This window comes from Pinus tabuliformis, chromosome 1_1 (assembly GCF_031772625.1).
Source record: "Pinus tabuliformis cultivar Carrire ecotype Pingquan chromosome 1_1, CPIR1, whole genome shotgun sequence".
Taxonomy (NCBI): Eukaryota; Viridiplantae; Streptophyta; class Pinopsida; order Pinales; family Pinaceae; genus Pinus; species Pinus tabuliformis.
In genome coordinates, this window is record NC_142297.1 from 863,121,331 (window position 1) to 863,128,025 (window position 6,695).

Here is a 6,695-nt window from a genome sequence, read left to right on the forward strand (position 1 = left end):
TAATCACACTATTAATTATTGTAAATAAACATAAGTCTTGCATCCGGGTTAAGGTACGAGGGTTGGGCCACCAAATTTTGGTATCAGAGCAGTTAGTGGACTAAAATGGAAGTTGGGAGAAGAGGTCGTGGTAGACCTATTCGACAAGTCATAGATGAGGGGTTGAGAGAAGAGCTTAGGATCCTGAACGCCCATTTGGCGATAGTAGAAGCAGGAAGAAGAAGGGATCTGGAAGTCGGAGATGACAGTGAGGAAGAGACTGTAGTTACAATAGATGGGTCAGATGAAGAAGGACCTGAGATTAAGTTATTAAGGTTTGTTTTGTTGGCTAGTAGTAAGCCAAAACCTGAAATTCTGAACTATGATGGGAGTTTTTCCAGAAAAGTGTTGTTGGACTGGATTAGTTAGTTGGATAAGTATTTTGAATGTGAGGAGGTTAGCAAAGATAGGAGAGTTAAATTCACTGCTACCAAGCTGAAGGGACATGCAACCTTATGGTGGGACAATGTCCAGGCAGAGAGGAGAAGAATGAACAAGTTTCCAATTAAGAAGTGGACTTGAATGGTTGCTAAGATGAAGGGCAGGTTTCTGCCCAAAGATTATCAGATTTCTCTACATCGACAGGTCTAGAATTTGAAACAAAGGGGGATGACTGTGAAAGAATACACGGAAGAATTCTATCGGGCGAACCTGAGAGCTGGATATACTGAGGACGCCCCATAGAAGACAGCATGGTTTGTGAATGGCCTAAGGCTAGAAATATTGGATGAAATAAGTATTCTTTCTCCAAAGAATATTGAAGAAGCATATCAGAGTGCCTTAAAGGCAAAAGAGAAGCTCACTAGAAAACAAAACGCTAGGAGGGGACGAGGAAAAGGACAATCCTTTGGAAGAGGAAGAACTACCAATAACAGTGAAGAGGGCAGCAGGTCCAAAACTTCAGGGATAACAGAAAAGGATGGCAGCACAAGAGGAGGAAGGCCATACCAAAGAGGTAGGGGAAATGGCAGAGGTAGAGGAGCTGCTTACGAGTGCTACAAGTGCCACAAGTGGGGGCGCAGGTCCTTTGAATGTCCTGAAGGAGAACAAGCTGGTCAGAGAGGAGCGTATGTTTCTCAGACAAAAGAAGCGGAGGCACCACGTCAGGAAGTAGAAACTACACCAGAGACATGAGAGGCCTTAGTTTTGAATAAGGTATTGTTGAAGCCAGCAAAGGAGACAACTGAACAAACTCAAAGGAAGGCATTATTCTGGACAGTTTGTAAGTCACATGGGAAATGTTGCAAGCTGATTATCGACTGTGGGAGTACGGATAATCTGGTTCCCATAGAGATGGTGGAGAAGTTGGGTTTGAATCGGCTGAAGCACCCCACTCCTTATAAGGTGTCGTGGTTGCAAAAAGGCCATCAACTGTTGGTAGATGAACAATGTGAAGTTGAGTTCCATATTGGCAGGTACAAGAACAATGTTATTCGCGATATTATGCCTATGGATGTATGTCATATATTGCTAGGAAGACCATGGCAGTATGACTGTAAAGTCATTCATGATGGGAAAACAAATTGTTACAAGTTTGTTAAGGATGGAATTAAACATACATTAGTGCCCATCAAGGAGGAGGAAACAACAGAAACAAGTGGAACAAAAGTGTTATTGATGGGTGGAAAATAGTTTTAAAACAAATTGAAGACGACGAAGTGAACTATGCTATCGTGAGAAGACCAAAAACGGTACTGTTGCACACAAAATTTTTTGATTTACCTGCAGAAATTCAGGAAATGTTGTAGGAATTTAACGACATTGTAGTGGACGATTTACTAGATAAATTGCCACCTAAGTGGAATATCAGTCATCACATTGATTTCATCCCTGGAGCTAGTCTCCCGAACAAAGCTACTTACCAGATGAGCCCCAAAGACAACGAGGAGATCAGGAAATAGGTACAGGAATTGCTGGATAAGGGACTGATTTGAGAAAGCCTGAGCCCATGTGCAATTTTGGCAGTGCTTGCTCCCAAGAAAGGAGGCGAATGGCGGATGTGCACAAATTCACGAGCAATAAACAAGATTACGATCAGGTACAGGTTTCCATTACCATGAATGGATGATATGATGGACTGTTTGAGCGGGGCAACCTATTTTTCGAAGATAGACTTGAAGAGTGGATACCACCATATTAGAATCCGGGAAGGGGATGAATGGAAAATAGCTTTCAAGACTAATGAAGGGCTGTATGAATGGCTGGTGATGCCATTTGGGTTAAGTAATGCACCCAATACTTTTATGCTCCTGATGAACGAGATGTTGAAGGAGTTCATTGGGAAGTTTGTGATTGTGTATCTTGACGACATCTTGATTTTCAGCAAAACCAGGGAGGAGCATTTTTGACATGTACGATGCGTTTTTGAGAAACTGCAACAGAACAAGTTGCTGATAAATCTGAAGAAGTGCACCTTTTTTCAGAAGGAATTGGTCTATTTGGGTTTCGTAATTGCAGAGAATGAATTGAAAATGGACCCAGAGAAAGTTGCAGCTATACTTAGCTGGCCATCCCCCAAAAGTCTGTTCGAAGTTCGAAGCTTTCACGGGTTGGCATGCTTTTATTGTAAGTTTATAAGAGACTTTAGTGGAATTTGTGCACCTATGTTGGATACAATCAAGAAGGCAAGTGAACCTTTTTAGTGGACTGAAGCAACGGAAAAGAGTTTCCAGATATTGACGAAGAAGATCACTCAGAGGCCAATTTTGAGGCTACATGACTTCAAAAAAAAAATTCAAGTTCGTTGTGGTGCTAGTGGTATAGCCATTGGGGCCGTATTTAGCCAAGAAGACAAGCCTGTTGCTTGTTTTAGTGAAAAGTTGAATGATAGCAGATAGAATTACTCCTCATATGACAAGGAGTTCTATGTTGTCATCCAAGCATTAAAACATTGGAGAGACTATTTGCTAGGTAACGAGTTTGTTTTATTTTTAGATAATTCTACATTACAATACATTATGTAGCAGCACAAATTAAATCATAAGAATGCAAAGTGGGTGGAATACTTGTAGAGTTATACGTATGTATTGAGACATATTAGTGGACAGGCCAACAAGGTGGTAGATGCATTGAGCAGAAGAGCTTTGTTCTTACGGGAGAGCATGATACAAGTGTTGGGTTTTGAACACCTGAAAGACTTGTATCAGACAGATGCAGATTTCAAGGAGGTTTATGAGACCTGCCAAAACCCTTTGGTGATGAATAATAGTCCATGGCTAGACTATAACTTACAGGAGAAGTTGTTGTTTAAGGGAGGACAACTGTGTATTCCTGGTTGTTCGATAAGGGAGAACATCATCCGTGAGAAACATAGTGGAGGCCTTGATAGACACTTTGTCATTGATAAGACCTTAGACCAGTGCAGTCATTTTTATTATTGGCTGAGGATGCGAAGAGATGTGCAACGATTTGTAGTCAAGTGTAAAGTGTGTCAATTAGCGAAAGGACACAGTCAGAATACAGGACTCTACACACCACTGCCTATTCTAGGTAGACTATGGGAATCAGTTAACTTGGAATTTGTCTCGGGTTTGTCGCGAACACAATGTGGTCATGATTCTTTGATGGTGGTAGTAGACCGGTTCTCAAAAATGGCACATTTTATTCCTTGCAGTAAAACCAGTGATGCTACTCATGTAGCACACTTGTTTTTCATAGAGATTGTTAGGTTACATGGCTTGCCTAAGTCCATTGTCTCTGACAAAGATGTGAAATTTACAAGACATTTTTGGCGTACTCTGTGGAAGAAGCTAGGCACACAGCTGAACTTCATCTCCGCTTATCACCCACAAACAAATGGGAAAATGGAGGTAGTGAACCAAAGTCTAGGAAACTTGCTAAGGAGTCTAGTAGGAGAAAATTCACGTATGTGGGATCGTGTACTTGCTCAAGCAGAATTTTCTTAGAACGATTCACCAAACCGAAGCACAGGAAGTAGTGCTTTTCAAATTTTGTACAGAATGCATCCTCGATGAGTGCATGAATTGTGGGATTTGGGACAACTAGAGAAATGAAGTGCTGATGGGGAAGACTTTCGAAGAGTGATTAATGACCTACATGAGCAGGTAAAGATGAAATTACAGGACAACAGTGAGAAATACAAACAGAAAGCTAATTTGAAACGTTGTGAGGTAAAATTTAATGTGGGGGATCAGGTCTTGGCACATCTGCACAAAGAATGATTTCATATTAGCTGCAGCTGCCTCCTGTTATAGGGATCTCACCCATTTTTAATGTGGAAGATTTATTTCTATACACAGCCAATTTGGAAGAGGACAGTTTGACACGACTAAAATGGGACACCTAGGAGGAAAGTAGATCGTGGATGAGACAAATGCCTTCAACCCAGATGCTCGAAATCAAAGGGATCCTTAACACACAAGTGGCTAGGCGGACACGGAAGAGGGCGTACCTATAGTACCTCGTCAAGTGGAAGAACCACCCTATAGAGGACAGTTCGTGGCTTGATGCGAGACAGATAAAACGAGCAGGGTATTCTATTGAGCAAATCATGGACAGGAGCCATGAATTTTTGTTACCCCGTGAGCCTAATGCAGGAGCATCCAACCAAGGGTAGATAGGCAGAGGTGTTTGTCTCGCAAGCTAAATTGGTTCACAGGTCATGGTACCTGAGTTGTTTTATTTCCTTAGTTGTTAGCAGTTAGGATACAGTATCAGTTTCATTTTTATTTTTTCTTTTCAGTTAAGATGCTTTTTTTATTTATTTACAAAAAAAAACAACGGAAACTCTGTTCCTTTAAAGTTAACTCTAGAATTTAGATGAATAAGAAATTGACAGTTTATTATGATAACTGAATGTAACTGCTAACAGTTTCCAAAACTATTTAGCAACTCATGTAAAAGCAAGAAGAATAGAATGATAGGGGGTTGTTGATTTTTATCCATCATAGAAGAAATACAATAAAGGAATTTTTTACAATCATCTGAATCTCGTGTGCAACTAGTTTCTTTCCTGTTCCTAAATAAAAAGAATATTGAACACATTTCAAAACAGAAGCAGACATTTGTATGTTGGAATACCTCAACAAACAGTAAGGACAAGCAAAGGTCGAGACCAATAAGGACCATGAGGTGACAACGTGAGAACACTGTTGCTAACACCTGGAGAAAAAAAATCATCGAAGGACCCACAGTCCTCACAAGCAATCATCCACAGTTCCACACAAAACGAGCGCACAAGAAGATAACCAGAGGGTTCCATACCCCAACATCCACAAAGATTAATGGCACAAAGATAGCATAAATACCAGGTATTAAGAAAAAAACTCATTATCATAACCTTTTCCCTTACGAATACAAATTTACTGTTAAGCTACAAGAGTCGTTGTGAACAAATTTAAGGATTGAATTAAAACAAATTGCATTTCAAGAAGAACAGAGAACTAGGTTTCAAACCCTGAGTTCATATATATCTCTATATATAAGTTAACCAGTCTGTGTTACAACAAGGCCAAGTACTCGGGTTCAAAACCTGGAAATGTACTCACATTACAAAACCCCAAAACTGTTAGCAGGACAAACCACTTGTCCGAAATCTAGAGAGGGACGATACAAGCCGTTGCAAAACTGAAGCGAAAAACCAAGATACAATAATAATATCAGTGGACGAATAGGGAAACCATGGAGAGACCCTACCTGGTCTAGTGGAGTGCTAGAAGAGTCGAGACCATTGTCCATCGCACGCCCTCCACCTGCAGTCATCACACGTAGAGGGTCAGTAACTAAATATCAATCAACTTAAGGAGGGTACAAAGAAAACGAAACAAGGGTTTCGCTTACCAGAGAGAGGGTCTACTATGCACCAGAGGAGAGACCACAACAGGCAGCAGACTTGCAAGGGACCCTGACCACAAGGGGCCATTCCTGTTAGCACTGGAAAGAAAAGTGATATTGTACTAAAACATAGAGAGAGATCTTACCTAAAAAGTCTGCGAGCTGAGGATGAGCATAGGGTCACCTCGTGGCCGCCACCTGAGCATACAAAGAACCAGAATCCAAATGAATAGCAGAGCCATTGAACCGTAACCACAAGTGCAACCACAAAAATACCAAGCATTCAAAGGAATAAACTGACATGTGTCACAGATACCCACTGAACACAGTTGTAGAACATTCGAAGGGAGCACATAGCCATCAGGCGGGCTAACAAACAAACAGAGACCTCCAACAAAAACAAGTAAAGTACACAGAGTCTTACCACGGGACAAGCCACAGCTGAGAAGCCAAGCAGAGTGCCAGAAACAAAACCCTCAAGAAGACTAAACCAGAGTGCAGACCTCACAGAGCAGACCAACTACTGGCGGAAATGATGGATTAGGATAGGATTTAGGGTTACACATCGAGTGGGAGAACACAAATAGAGGGACGAGATAGGTGTCTCTCTCCTGAAGACTGCCATACACGGCCACATGCAACATAATATCACAAGTACCATAAAATCTTGCAAATAATCACACTATTAATTATTGTAAATAAATGTAAGTCTTGCGTCTAGGATAAGGTACAAGGGCTAGGCCACGAGATACTATACCATAATACATCGGTAAAGAATTTTGTCCTTGTAAGAACAATACTTTTGACTCACTTTTTTCTGAATTTATTTTAAATTAAAAACCACATTTATCACTTCTCTTCGA

At 40.9% G+C, this 6,695-nt stretch overlaps 1 long non-coding RNA gene across 1 annotated transcript; it reads right to left on the reverse strand.

The window, feature by feature from the left end:
• Positions 1-5,496: 5,496 nt before the first annotated feature.
• On the reverse strand, positions 5,497-6,427 carry LOC149217004 (uncharacterized). Its single transcript, XR_016250617.1, has 2 exons — positions 5,839-6,427; positions 5,497-5,750 (listed from the first exon to the last, which is right to left on the reverse strand). It is a non-coding gene; the product is annotated as an uncharacterized LOC149217004 (long non-coding RNA).
• Positions 6,428-6,695: the final 268 nt, after the last annotated feature.